Genomic DNA, 16,127 nt, shown 5'->3' on the forward strand with positions numbered 1-16,127 from the left:
GGGTAGCCGACATCGCCCGGCAGTCACAGTTCCGGCAGAATATACGCAAGGCACACAGAAATTCTGTGAGTGATTCCCCAAGCCGTTGCCGTATTGTCCTTTTAGCAGCGTTATTGCCTCCGCGTACATGGGGGCGTCCCTGATGAGGTTAAAGTCTCTTGGGCTCACCGGTGCGTGGAGGACCTGCTTCTTCTGGAGGTCTGTGAAGTTTTCGGCGAAGGATGCAAGGTAGGCCTCAAAGCAGCTTAGCCAGTGTTCAAACGTTTCTGTAACGTCGGCTGCCTGAGGGTCCAGTTCCAAGCGATCAGGCTTGAGTGATTAGTTCATCTTTAGGAGTTTAGTGTATTAAATTGATACACCATCAATAACACACGGTGAGTGATAAACGTAACTGAGGCTTTAATACACTAAACAGCAAGCCTCCTGCCTCTGGACCTGAACTGGTTCCGGAGGCGGAGACTTGCCACCTTGATACATAAACCCGAGGGGAGGAGCCCAAGGCGGTGCCAGCCTGGACAAGCCCAGGCATGCACAATACAATACAATATCTGACTGTGGTTTACCACACACACAATACCCCCTCAAACACAAACCCACTCTACCCCCCTCATACAAACACACTTTGCTCCCTCTCTCACACACGCACACTCGACTCTATTTCACACACACACACACACACACACACACTCTACTCCCTCTCTCATGCACACACACGGTACCCCCTCACACACACACACTCTACTCCCTCTCTCATGCACACACACGGTACCCCCTCACACACACACATTCTACTTCCTCTCTCACACATGCACACTCGGCCCCCTCACACACACACAAACCCTCCCCCCTCACAGACACACACTCTACCCACTCTCACACTCACACACTCTACCCACTCCCACACACACTCTACCCCCTAAAACACACACACACACTCGACCCCCTCACACACACTCTACCCCTCTGACACATACACACACGCTACCCTCTCTCTCACACACACTCAACCCCCTCACACACACTCTACCCCTCTCACACATACACACACGCTACCCTCTCTCTCACACATACACTCGATTCTCTCACACACACTCTCTATGCCCTCTTTCTCACACACACACTACCCCCTCACACATACACACTAGCCCCAACACAGATGCACTACCCCATCTCACACACACTCTACCCCCTCACACACACCCACTACCCCCCCTCACACACACTCTCCCCCCTCTCTCACACACACTCTACCCCCCTCTCACACACACTCTGCCCCCTCTCACACACACTCTACCCCCCTCTCACACTCACTCTACCCCCTCTCTCTCACACACACGCTAACCCCTCTCTCACACACACGCTAACCCCTCTCTCACACACACGCTAACCCCCTCTCTCACACACACTCTACCCCCCTCTCACACACACTCTGCCCCCTCTCACGCACACACTAACCCCTCTCTCACACACACTCTACCCCCACTCTCGCACACACTCTGCCCCCTCTCACACACACTCTACCCCCTCTCTCTCACACACACGATAACCCCTCTTACACACACGCTAACCCCTCTCTCACACACACGCTAACCCCCTCTCTCACACATACTCTACCCCCCTCTCACACACACTCTGCCCCCTCTCACGCACACGCTAACCCCCTCTCACACACACTCTACCCCCTCTCTCACACACATGCTAACCCCCCTCACACACACTCTGCCCCCTCTCACGCACACGCTAACCCCCTCTCACACACGCTCTACCCCCTCTCACACACGCTAACCCTTCTCTCATACACACTCTACCCCCCTCTCTCACACACACTCTACCCCCTCTCTCACACACACTCTACCCCCTCTCAGACACAAGCTAATCCCCTCTCTCACACACGCTTTACCCCCTCTCTCACACACTCTCATTCTCTGTCTCACATACTCTACCCTTTCTCTCACATTCTCCCTCTCGAAGACACACTCCACCCCCTCGCTCACACTCTCATTCTCACTCTCTCTCACACACACTCAACCCCCTCTCACACACTCTCTCTCTCACACATTCTATCCCCTCTCTCTCTCTCTCTCACACAATCTCATTCTCTCTCTCACACACACTATCCCCCTCTCTCACGCACTCTACCCGCTCTTACCCATACTGCGTGCTCCCTCTCCCTCTCCAGGGACACCCGGCCATGGGAGATGGGCAGACGATAGGGTTGGACAACCCCCTCGATTGCCCGCTGCCTGGACTTCTTAATGACAGCTTTTGCCAGGCCCAGGAGCAGGTTCACAAGGAGGTCCTACCCTCTCCGCACCGAGTGCCCGCAGATCAGGAGCGTGGGACTGAAGGGCAGACAAAACTTTAAAAACAGGTTAGACACAAAATCAAAAAGGGGGTGCAGCCTACAACACTGAACATAAACCTGGTTCCCGGACTCCCACCAGGCTGCAAAAGAGGCAGGCAGCAGGAGAGTCCGTGAACCGGTGCAGTCGGTGATTGTACGGCACTGCTGCATGCAACACCCTCCACCCCATGCCACCAAGATTGAGGGGGAGAATTCCTCCACAGAGGGACCTCTAGTGGGGGTCTCTGTCGCTGGATGGCAACAAGGCACCCCAAGGCATGTCTGGGCGACAGGCGAAGGCAAGGAGGTGGAAGGAGTGCAGCAGCAGCCCGTACAGGAAAACCCTCCGTGCAGTGCGAAAGGACACGGAGGGCATTTCTGCGAGGTGGCTGTGGGTCTCTGGCTACTGAGGGAGCTTTCGGGGCTTGGGGTCGATGTGGAATCGATGTTGCGCTGTCCTGTGAAACCCTTCTAAAGTCCCTCTACACTATTCCCTTATCGTCCATATGTCTATCCAATGACCATTTGAATGCGTTTAGTGTTGGTGAGTCCACGCCCTTACTACTCTCTGAGTAAAGAACCTACCTCTGACATCTGTCCTATATCTATCTTCCCTCAATTTAAAGCTATGTCCCCTCGTGCTGGACATCACCATCGAGGAAAAAGGCTCTCGATGTCCACCCTATCTAACCCTCTGATCATTTTGTATGCCTCAATTAAGTCCCCTCTTAACCTTCTTCTCTCTAACGAAAACAGCCTCAAGTCCTTCAGTCTTTCCTCATATGATCTTCCTTCCACACCAGGCAACATCCTTGTAAATCTCCTCTGTACCCTTTCCAATGCTTCCACATCCTTCCACATGTGGCGACCAGAACTGCACACAATACTCCAAATGCGGCCGCACCAGAGTTTTGTACAACTGCAACATGACCTCATGGCTCCGAAACTCAATTCCTCTACCAATAAAAGCTAACACACCGTACGCCTTCTTAACAACCCTCTCAACCTGAGCACGACCATTTTGAGGTCATGGATGGCATTGGCCGTGAGCTGGACACCCACTGCCATTCGTGGGGAATCATCCAACCCACTCCTCCGCCACCCAGCATGTCCCCCGATCCTGGTCACCTCAGCAGCCATGGCCCTCCCTTCTGCCAGCCACTCGAAATAGTATTGATGGAGGAGTGGATTCCTGAGCAGCGGCTTCTGGATGAGAGCCACTACTCCTGTCGGGGTAGCTGCGGTGCGAGGCGACCATATTCCAGGCTTTGAGCAGGTCCTGGTGAAAGATGGGCAGCATAGATTATCATAGAATTTACAGTGCAGAAGGAGGCCATTCGGCCCATCGAGTCTACACCGGCTCTTGGAAAGAGCACCCTACCCAAGGTCAACACCTCCACCCTATCCCCATAACCCAGTAACCTCACCCAACACTAAGGGCAATTTTGGTCACTAAGAGCAATTTATCATGGTCAATCCACCTAACCTGCACATCTTTGGACTGTGGGAAGAAACCGGAGCACCCAGAGCTAAACCCACGCACACACGGGGAGGATGTGCAGACTCCGCACAGACAGTGATCAAAGCCGGAATCGACCTGGGACCCTGGAGCTGTGAAGCGATTGTGCTATCCACAATGCTACCATGCTTACCCTTTAGAGGGTAACAAAGACCCTGCAGATCTATGAACAGGAGCTGCACGTCATAATTCAGTATGTGCACCTGGCGGAAGAAATGCATTGCCAGGGCACACCATCGTGGAGGAGACTCGACGTAGAGGTGTCTCTGAAGCTGGAAGGTCGCCACCTGGACACAAAGGCACAGCATCGCCTGACAGCCCTCCATAAGTGGGAGACTCAGAAGTGACCCAGAGCAGTCACTTGTTGCAGAAGAGTTCCACAAGAGTTATCTGGTGTTTTGTGACAAAGACAGGGGGAGGGGTCAAAGTGGCCTGCCGGCACCGTGACATGGAGGCTATCAGCTGTTTCATGATGAGAACTTGATCCCTGTGGACAGCACTCGGAGAAGTCCTGTCCAGTGTCTCAAGCAAGCGGTGACCTTGGCCTCCAGCTCCTGCCAGTTATCCAGCCAGGGTACCTCAGCCAGACAAAGGTGGACTCCCAAGTAGAGGAGGCATTATCTCACATTTGTCTGGATTAAACTCCATTTGCCATTTCTCTGCCCATGTCTCCAACCTATGTCCTGCTGTATCTTCAGACAATGTTAACCGCTGTGCCACGGTGCCACCCTCGGATAGACTTAGTGGCCTGCAGAAACCCCCAAGGGTGAGGACTGAGAGAACATGAGTACATTGACTTGACCTTCGTGGTGACTCAAGAGGTGAGTTCACGCTTGGGCGCTCAACTTCCAAAGGGTTGCCAATCAGTGGTGACATCATGCATGACAATACTGCATAATTGACTCGTCAATTAAGGGCCAGTAATGTTATTAGGGGATTGGGTTCCTCCGGGGTCCAGGTGCCTTGTGGAGTCCGTGAACCATGCTTATACAGGTTGTTTTAGACTGTATTCCCTTTTCAGTTATTTAAAGAACAGTTTGTTACAGCTTTGCTTGCACTTCAGCCCCATGTTGATGGACGCCTGGTGTGGTTAGGAACGGGGAAGGAGGAGGGCCTCCTTGTGAACGTACTCCAGGGCCTAGCCAAACTTGGCATCAACAGGTCTAGTTAGCGGGTGATCGATGGGGGCTTCTGGTCTGACTGTCTGCCCCTCACCAGGGCTACATTTGTGGCTGGGTGTCCGTGGGGAGGGAGCACGTGGATTCTGCCGGCACCGTCGAGGCATTCCATGCCTGATGGGCACAACGGGGACGAGGTGCCGTATCGAATGTCTTAACCACACCTCGATTTGATGTTTTAAGTTTCAGTTGTTGATACGCTATCAATTGCACATAAAGATTTGAATCGGTACAAGAGAGACTTTATTACCGTGAGATGTTTATCCTTCGACTGCAGCTGGTAGAATGGCAGCTCAGGAGAACTCATGAATATTTATACTGCTCCCTGTGGGCGGAGCTAGCCGGCAGGGGCTACCGCCAAACCTGTAATACAAGTACTGCTGTACATCCCCTAATACAGGCACACATATATTTGCAAGGGGCTGGTTTAGCTCACTGGGCTAAATCGCTGGCTTTGAGCAGGCCAGCAGAATGGTTCAATTCCCGTACCAGCCTCCCCGAACAGGCGCCGGAATGTGGCGACTAGGGGCTTTTCACAGTAACTTCATTGAAGCCAACTCGTGACAATAAACGATTTTCATTGGGGCTGGTTTAGCACACTGGGCTAAATCGCTGGCTTTTAAAGCAGACCAATGCAGGCCAGCAGCACGGTTCAATTCCCGTACGAGTCTCCCCGAACAGGCGCCGGAAGGTGGCGACTAGGGGCTTTTCACAGTAACTTCATTGAAGCCTACTCGTGACAATAAGCAATTTTAATATTTAAACAGTGGTGGATTACCACAGTTGTGACTTGCTTTTTGTTTCAGGTGGTATCCCTTTAATGGGCTGCCCTGTTTTTTTTATCGTTCACTTTATTTCATTTATATTATTCTGCTATTCGATTTGTTCAAAACTAAACCTCCTATTGCAGGCAAGGTTCACCTAATTCACCTAACCAGGCAAGGTGGTCTGATGAGCAAGTTTGCAGATGGTACTCAGATTGGTGGAGTTGCAGATAGTGAGGAGGACTGTCAGTGAATACAGCAAAATATAGATGGATTGGAGAGTTGGGCAGAGAAATGGCAGATGGAGTTCAATCCAGGCAAATGCGAGGTGATGCATTTTGGATGATCTAATTCAAGAGCGGACTACATGCTCAATGGAAGAGTCCTGGAGAAAATTGATGTACAGAGAGATCTGGGAGTTCAGGTCCAATGTACCCTGAAAGTGGCAATGCAGGTTGATAGAGTGGTCAAGAAGGCATACAGCATGCTTGCCTTCATCAGACAGGGTATTGAGTACAAGAGACGGCAGGTCATGTTACAGTTGTATAGGACATTGGTTAGGCCACATTTGGAATACTGCGTGCAGTTCTGGTCGCCACATTACCAGAAGGATATGGATGCTTTGGAGAGGGTGCAGAGGAGGTTCACCAGGATGTTGCCTGGTATGGCGGGTGCTAGTTATGAAGAAAGGTTGAGTAGATTAGGATTGTTTTCATTGGAAAGACGGAGGTTGAGGGGGAACCTGATTGAGGTCTACAAAATTATGAGAGGTATGGACAGGGTGGATAGCAACAAGCTTTTCCCAAGAGTTGGGGTGTCAGTTACAAGGGGTCATGATTTCAAGGTGAGAGGGGGAAAGTTTAAGGGAGATGTGCGTGGAAAGGTTTTTACGCAGAGGGTGGTGGGTGCCTGGAACGCTTTGCCAGCGGAGGTGGTAGAGGCGGGCATGATAGCATCATTTAAGATGCATCTGGACAGATATATGAACGGGCGGGGAACAGAGGGAAGTCGATCCTTGGAAAATAGGCGACAGGTTTAAATAAAGGATCTGGATCGGCGCAGGCTACGAGGGCCGAAGGGCCTGTTCCTGTGCTGTAATTTTCTTTGTTCTTTGTTCTAATTTATTTTAAGACTCCAGATTACACTCAACTTGATCATTCACTTTAACCTGCAGTCCCCCAGCTCTCATTGGTAGAGGATCATACAATCCTCCATCTTGTACACCCAGCCAACCATGATAAAATCCTTGATGGCTTGGACTTCATTGGCATTGCCCATCCACACTGCTCATGCCCCATAGCTGTCCCATGCAGCCTGAGGGTGGCGGATAAATGTGACTGGTGCCATCCTCTCTATGTCAGGATCCGCTTGCCCTCATGGAGCAAATCATCATCCCCTGTGATAAGCCCCCACATTGCCCATCTGACCTGGAGTGTCACCAAACCCCACCAGATCTCACCTTCGCTCCCTGTGCTGACCGTGGGGATTTTCCCGCTCCTACACCCGTCCAGCTGCCACCCCAAAGGCAATCGCTCCGAGGAACCAGTGCTTAAACCTCAAGGGCACACTAATGCCACTCCCTACATCAAATTCCACACCCATTGAAGACCAAGAGCACCACAATAATGAAGGCCTGAATAGGCCTAGGAGCAGCAACTCCTCTGTCACATCCACACCCCCCCCTCCCCCAAACAGCTGAGACTCAACCTCCCTCCCCTCCACTAAAACAACTTAGCTGATTCCCCCATGCCCTCTTCGGTGGCCCCTCTCCATTGGACTCCCCGGTGGGTAGTGACCACCTGCGTGCTCACCTCCAATATCCTCCTCGGAAGCGAGGCCGCCATGGCGATATTATTACACAGCCGGTGCAAATTGAACATTCAGTGAGGGTGGAATGATGAAGGGACAGCTCTCTAATGTGATGATAAGTTATTAAAATAAGGTTCCCACCCAATCATTACATTGGGGATGAGGGGCGTGGAAAATCGGGAAACGAGATCTCACCGGCGAGAATCTGGCTTCTTGACTCACAAAATTTAGCATTGTATTTGGGGCAGCATGGTAGCATTGTGGATAGCTCAATTGCTTCACAGCTCCAGGGTCCCAGGTTCGATTCCGGCTTGGGTCACTGTCTGTGCGGAGTCGGCACATCCTCCCCGTGTGTTTCCTCCCACAGTCCAAAGATGTGCAGGTTATGTGGATTGACCATGATAAATTGTCCTTAGTGTCCAAAATTGCCCTTAGTGTTGGGTGGGGTTGCTGGGTTATGGGGATGGGGTGGAGGTGTTGACATTGGGTAGAGTGCTCTTTCCAAGAGCAGGTGCGGACTCGATGGGCCGAGTGGTCTCCTTCTGTACTGTAAATTCTATGATAAAAGGTTGGCCATGAAGGCACCGACAAGAAGAGGCCCAGGAACGATCCACTGGGAAGTGTGTATACCATAATTGTAAATAAATCAACATTTTACTTGGTGTAGACTGTCCGTGCCCTTATTAAACACAGCAAGGGTGCAATTCTTCAGCTTTTTGTGAGGTCAATGGCAGAGAATTACAAATTGTCCCGCAATCAGAACACATGGTGTAATTCTTCTTTCGCACAAGTTTCCTACTCCAGCTATTTGTGAACCAAATCCAGACAAATATCAACAATGTGCATGTGATATTAAACTGATGAGTTTGTCTGCTCTCTCAGGACATAAATCCCATGGTATTATTCAATGAAGAGTGGGGAGTTCTCCCTTGTGTTCTGTTCACCATTTGTTCCTCAACCAATACCACGAAAAGGACTATCCGGTCATTATCAAAATACTGTTTATGGGATCTTGCTGTGTTTCCGTATGTTACACCAGTAACGGCACTTCCAACGTTTTTCATTGACTACCAAGTGTTTTATGGCACCCTGAGATTTTAAATGTGTCTTCCCTTTGTTCATCTGAAAATTGGAATAGTTTTTGCTCTTCAATTTTTGTCTGATCGTTTAAGGCAGCATGGTAGCATTGTGGATAGCACAATCGCTTCACAGCTCCAGGGTCCCAGGTTTGATTCCGGCTTGGGTTACTGTCTGTGCGGAGTCTGCACATCCTCCCCGTGTGTGCGTGGGTTTCCTCCGGGTGTGCGGTTTCCTCCCACAGTCCAAAGATGTGCAGGTTAGGTGGATTGGCCATGATAAATTGCCATTAGTGACTAAAATTGCCCTTAGTGTTGGATGGGGTTACTGGGTTATAGGGATAAGGTGGAGGTGTTGACCTTGGGTAGGGTGCTCTTTCCAAGAGCCAGTGCAGACTCGATGGGCCGAATGGCCTCCTTCTGCACTGTAAATTCTATGTAATTCTATGTAAGTGTGGTGACTGTAAGGGGACCAGATTGTACAGAGAGAGAAATTATTTCCTGTGCTCTATTCTATGTCTTGGAGCCATCGTCTAAAAATTGGACTTTACAGGAGTGAAATCAGGAAACATTTCTTAGCACGGTAGAAATTTAAAACTCTCTTGCACAAATGACAATCATTAGATCAATTGTTAATTTTACATCTGGAAAGAAAAGAAGAAAAAAAATTAAGCCTGAAGTGTATAGATTGTTGTTGACCAAATGTACTCGAAGGGCTATGGAGAAAAGGTCACAGGTCAGGTATGATCTCATTGAATGTCAGCGAAACAGACGTGAGTGCTAATCTCCTCATATTTCTATATTTCTATCTATGGGTTTGCTGAAGTTTTATGAAGGAGACTAACATTTACTTAAATTATTATGCTTAATAGGTCTCAATATTCCCAACTCCCACACTTTACTTCCCTTCATTAGCCTCACTGTCTCCATTTCCGGTGTTATACTGGCCACTGATATCCTGTACAAATCCACCAACTCTCACAGCTACCTCAGCTACAGCTCCTCACATCCCTCTCCCTGTAAGGACTCCATCCCATTCTCACAGTTTCTCTGCCTCTGTTGCATCTGTTCTGATGTTGTCACCTTTGTAGCCACCTGGGTTGGCCACTTCCCGACTTAAAATGGAGGTTCGCTGAGAACGCAGGGAAAAATGGACAGGCTCAGAAAAACAAGCAGTTTGCAGAGTTTTCCTGTGTATTCGATTTGCAGAAGGCAGACAGCACTGAAACCGGCAGTAATCTACATATTAATAAGCGATTCCCAGGCACAATCAAAACAGTTAGAGATGACCGAGGTAAAACCAAACTTCTCAGCGCTAGCAGGAGTCCAAAACATAAGAAGCTAACGAACACTTAAGGACCACCCAGCGATCAGGGAACAGCCCCAGTATTGGGGAAATCAAATCCATTGATTGGGAACATGATCCAATCAATTGGAGCCAGGTACGGGGTCCGCCCAAAAGGGTGCAAAGCCCCTGGGGACTATAAATAGGGTCCCCAAGTTCAACTCGTCCTTCTTGGCAGGGTCTCCCAGCAGCTCGAAGCAACCCTTGACAGAGACCTGCCTAGCAACTGCACCAACAAGTAAGTGTCCAGTCAACGCATGCTACGAGATAGGTGCTCCTGACCCTTAGTCCATACCAGCTGGAAACCTGCAGTCTCAGGATCGAACGAGAGGCCATTGTTCCCTGACCCAGTGGGTTCCTTTTCCAAAAGCTAAATATTGGCCTTTAGTGGTGGAAGAAGTCTAGTTTTGTAGTATTTATGCATGAGTAGCGATTGACTGTGTATATAATAAATGTGTTTTGATTTGAACCTTACTAACTGGTGTATTGAGTTATCAGCACTTGAACTTGAACCTTGTGGTGGTATCGTAAAGATACCTGGCGACTCTAGAGCAAGGTGATAAAACAGAGTCAATTGAGTGTAAAGCACACTCACCAAAACGAGCAACACCTTCAGAAATGGTGCCTCTGACATGTCTGCCTTTTGCTTCAACCGAGGTTTTCCTCCCATTGTGGTTAACAGGGCACTCAACCGGATTCGACCCATTTCCCGCACCACTGCCCTCACCACTCCCACCTCCCTCTCAGGACCATGACAGAGTCCCCCTCGCCCTAACTTTCCGTCCCACTAGTCTCCGCATTCAAAGGATCATTCTCCGCTCTAGCACGATGCTACCACAAAACACATCTTCCCCTCATGCCCCCTATCAGCTTTCTGCAGAGACCGCTCCCTCCGTGACACCCTGGTCCACTGCTCCATCAAACCCATCTCCTTCCCAGGGCACCTTCCCTTGTAATCGCAGGAGGAGCCATACCGGCCCCTATACCTCCTCTGGAACTGAAGCATGAAGTAGACATTCTAAAGCACTGTGAATAAACCTGTTATAAACATAGAAACTAATTTCATCTCTACATGGATCTGAGATAGCAAATGTACAACACTATCCACTGTGGCAATGCTTGCAACATTTGCTCAATTGTTAAATGTTTTAGTTTTGATTATGTATTTGAACAATCTCCCCAAGTATTGGTCCCTTCCTCAAACTCCCTCACAGTAAAAACCTATTGTTGATGGCTGATATTGCTCTCTTTTCCACTCTGTATTTCTAATGCAGTGAAGTAGATTTGGGTCTTCGATCAGGAATAGAGTCGGGGGAGGATGGTCGGAATGTTGGGGGGGTCAACAGTGGACCTGGGGTCAATATATTTGATTTGATAGTCGATCGGAGGCCCAGCCCAGTCTGGAGGAAGGCCAATAATCTGTTAATTTACTGCTGCTGAAAAGCAGCCTGGAGTGATTTGGCATTGATGGTTAGCGGTGAGTGAGCTATTGGTGCAAATGACATTTTTTAGGGGCCCCTTCATTCTTCAATGTAGCCTGGGAGGTGCTCTTAGGGCAAGTGACAGCAGGCGAGTACTCCTCAGACAGATGATGTGCCCAACCAACAAACAGCATAGGGCCTGGGGTTCTGTTCTGATCTATCACCCATTTGTGTAGTGTGGACCTACAGGTTTAAAGTCAGCCCTCCCATCTGTGTGAGCATAGGTAGCACAATGAGGGAGACATAGTCTCGGCTACATTTACCGTTGTCTCTGCTGATTGGCTGGAGGGCCAACCTGTTCAAAGGGATGAAGACGATGACACAGGTGGTGAGGGCTGGTCCTAGGACTCTCCATACACAGGCCTCAGCCAACTGGAGATTATTCCCGAGGCTCCCGAAAATTTCACTTGGGACAAGCTCTGTGCCTGTTACTTTTGAATTTGATTCTGATGATTCCTGTGGCAATTCCTGTTGAGAAACTTGTCTTCTGGCACTAAATGACCCCACAGCTAGAAATATGCCTGGGACGTGCGAGGAGGGGGCAGGAGGAGATTTACTGGAATGAGGGATTTCAGTTCTGTGGAGTGACTGCCACGTGCTCTCCTTGGAGCAGAGAATTCTAAAGAAAGATGCAATGGATATTTTCAAATTATTAGGAGTTTTCAAAGACTATGTAAAGAGCAACAGTTTCCAGTGACAGAAAGGCCAATGACTATAGAGGCCACTGATTTTAGATGGCAAAAGGGTCGGGGTGGGGATTGGAGAACATTTTTTTCCGAGTTGTTTGTTTTATCTTCATTCTCCAGATTTCTCCTATCATTTCTGGCCATCATTCTATCTGTCCAATTTCTAATCAAGGTAACGAGTGCAGGATGGCCATACCACTGTGAGGGTCACGCCTAATTCTGTCCTGAATCAATCACATCATGTGTTCACATGAGATCACTGGGCAGCTGCGAAGAGTTGACTTAGATTGTCCATTTGTATGAATTGAATCTCACCTCCTCAACACTCTTACCACCAGTGGGAATTACTCTGATTTTCCCTCAGGCAGGAGCACTTAGTCTGCAAATGGGAGAATCCCACCCTGAATTTAAATTCCTGGAGACGCCAAGTTATTTCTGAAGAGTTGGTAACCCCACCCGCAAGTGCATGGAGCACACCATCACTCACTTTACTATGAATGGAATGGGTGACTAATCATAGTGTCAATCTTTAGCAATTAGTCGACAAATGACCCAGACTCGATATGAGAAAACCCCCCGGTGAAGAACTTGGAAACCTCTGCCTGTTCCTCTCAAGAAATAATAATAATCTTTATTATTGTCACAAGTAGGCTTACATTAACATTGCAATGAAGTTACTGTGAAAATCCCCGTGTTGCCACAGTCCAGCGCCTGTTAGGGTATGCTGAGGAAGAATTTTTTTAAAGAATGTTCAATTTACTTAACAGCACATCTTTCGGGGCTTGTGGGAGGAAACTGGAGCACCCGGAGGAAATCCACGCAGACATGGAGAGAACGTGCAGACTCCGCACAGATAGTGGTCCAAGCCGGGAATCGAACCTGGGACCCTGGCGCTGAATTCAGCCCATCGATTCTGCACTGACTCTCTGGAAGAGCACCCCTCCTAAGGCCACTCCTTCATGCTAATCCTGGAACTCTGTACATTAATCACGGCCAATCCACCTAATCTGCACATCTTTGGATTTTGGGAGGAAATCGGAGCACCTGGAGGAACCAATCAGAAACAGCAGGAATCGGGTCTGGATCCTTGGTGTTGTGAGGCAGTAGTGCTGACCACTGTGCCATTGTGCAGCCCACTTCCTTCTGGGATCTTTACTCCCTTATAGTTTGGATGCTTTAGTACACAGAGAAGGTGGTTCCTTTGTGCTGTGACCATCTGTTTGCCTGTTTGCCAATCTTAAAATAAAAGAATTGATTAAAGTCATTTGATTGCCAAACCATTGCAGCTCAGAAACGTGGATCAGCATGATTGTGCCAATGTTTTTCATCACATTATCCATCATCTTGCTCTCCTCGCTCCCCAAATCATTTACTATTCCGCTATATTACATAATCATCTAATTCCTTTTCAAAATCATGAAATTTCTTTCAACAGATTTCTGCAAAGTACTGCACTCTCAAAGAACAAAGAACAATACAGCACAGGAACACCACCCTTGGCCAAAACCCTCAGCACTTCCTAGCGCTGAATCCCTCTATACGCATCCTATCCATGGATTTGTCAAGATGCCTTTTGAAGGCTGTTAATGTATCTGCTTCCACAACCTTCCCTGGCAATGTGTTCCAGGCACTCACCACCCTTTGTGTAAAAAACCTGCCTGGCACATCTCCTCTAAACTTTGCCCCACGGACCTTAAACCTAATCCCCATGGTGACTGACCCCTCCACTCTGGCAAAGAATGCCTGCCCATCCACTCTACCATGCCTCTTGTAGTCCTCTATCAGGTCACCCCTCAAACTCCGTCATTTTGATGAAAACAGTCCGAGTCTGTTCAGCCTCTCCGCATAGCGAACACATTCCAGACCAGGCAACATCCTGGTAAACCTCCTTTGCTCCCTCTCCAAAGCCTCCTCATCTTTCTGGTAGTGTGGTTACCAGAATTGTGCGCAATAATCCAAGAATGGCCTTACTAAGGTTCTATCCAACTATAGCATGACTTGGAGGTTTTTAGACTCGATGCCCCATCCAATGAAAGCATGCATTCTGTATGCTGCGTTGACTACCTTGTCCAACTGTGTTGACACTTTGCAAGATCTGCATGCCCAGATCTCTCTGACGTTCTATATTCCTTAACATTTTGCCATTTACGGTAGATGTCCCCTCAATGTTAGACCTACCAAAATGCATTACCTCACATTTCTCTGGATTAAACTCCATTTGCCATTCCTCTGCCCAGGTCTCCAACCTATCTACGACCTGCTGTATGCTCTGACAATCCTCAACACTATCTGCCACTCCACCAACCTTGGTGTCATCCGCATCCACAAGTTTCCCGCATCAATAAATTTTACAACCTCTTTTCAATTCTTATTTGGTTACTCTGATTACTCTCTCATTGACTATGGACTTTGTACTTTATCAGTGTTACAACCCCCAGGAGTGTCACGGGAAGTAGACTGTCAGCTTCCCCATGACCACGGAAGACTATGAGCTTCCCTGGGTAAGGGAACTTTCTTTCAATAAGGGAAGTCGACTGGACGTAAACACCCCTCCCCAGATGTGGGTCAGGGCGGGAGACCCTTCATGGAGTGGATTTGAATGCTGTGGTTTAACTTATGGTTAAAACTTTTGTTAGCTTTCCCAATTGCTTCCTTGTGGTCCTTCTGTCGGGATCCAACAATCAGAATCCATCCCTCTTAGGCCTCCTCTTCACAATCTCATGAGGAAAGTTCTAAAAATATCTAGGATGCGATTCATATAATTGGGAACAAAGTCCCATAGTGAGCGCGTTTGCTGAGTGTTACCCAGTGCTCGCAGCACCGAGAAACACATGGTTATATAATGCGCCTCGTGTAAGGGACCTCAGTGGGGAACATTCTGCTGAAAGCTCACATAGTCCTGTTTGGACACTGGGAAGCTCTGCTTGCCAGAAATCGCCAGTGTAGCGAGAGATCAGTACGGCATTTTTAAATGTGGTACAGAGAGGGAACTGCCGCATGTTTCCCGATGCTCGACCTGGCGAACCGTCACCATTATGAACCGTTAACTTATCCACTTAACGAGGCTTCATGCCGCAAATGATGGTCCCACTGGCTGATTCTCCGGGATCGGCATCGCCAACACCCTGCGAACAAGGGGCAGCAGCACTTAAATCGATTCTGCAGAGCCAGCCCCACACAGTTCGCAGCCATATCACCGAGGAGAACAGCCTCATGATTTGGGGATGCCAACCGTGCCAGAATGTTGGGCGCGGTCGAGTCCAGATGGCATGCCCTATTCCCCCAAAGGGCGCGGAGGGTCAGCCACAGGGCAGCCAGTGCCACCTCGGAGGAACGTTCAGGGAACGTGAGCAGGAGGACCGGCACCCAGTGCCGTAAGAAGATTAATGACCTCCACTGGGCTGCACTGGTGAGTTAACACCTGGTACTGGTCCTGCCTGACTACCCTTTCCATCCCATGAACGTGTGCCTGGCACCACCCCTGCCCTGTATCAGACCGCTCCCCTGCTCACCCATGTCCAGCAGTGTTGCCTAGCCTTGCACACCTCCCCCAATCCCCTCCCATTCCCCACGTCCCGCGATGAACAAAGCGTGCACAGTGTCCTCTCTGTGTCCCCGCAGGAGAAGATGGCCCACAACAGATGGAGAGGGCCCGTTCGGACGGTCGGACATCAGAGTCCTTACCCCCAACAAAGGATGGATTCTGGAGGTCCCTGGAGTGGCCGAGGACAGAGTAGTCACCGGCATCGAGATTGGCGTACGATGCAGAGGTGAGGATCCACTGACCCCCACCCAGATGGCCTGTCACACGTGTGTTGTTAATGCCAGGCTGAATGACCCATATCTCTCACTGACCACATGTCCATTCCCCTGCAGGATCTCCATCCGATGGCTGGCCCATCGGGGTGGTTTCTCTCTACCCCCA

Source organism: Scyliorhinus canicula, chromosome 19 (assembly GCF_902713615.1).
Source record: "Scyliorhinus canicula chromosome 19, sScyCan1.1, whole genome shotgun sequence".
Lineage (NCBI taxonomy): Eukaryota > Metazoa > Chordata > Chondrichthyes > Carcharhiniformes > Scyliorhinidae > Scyliorhinus > Scyliorhinus canicula.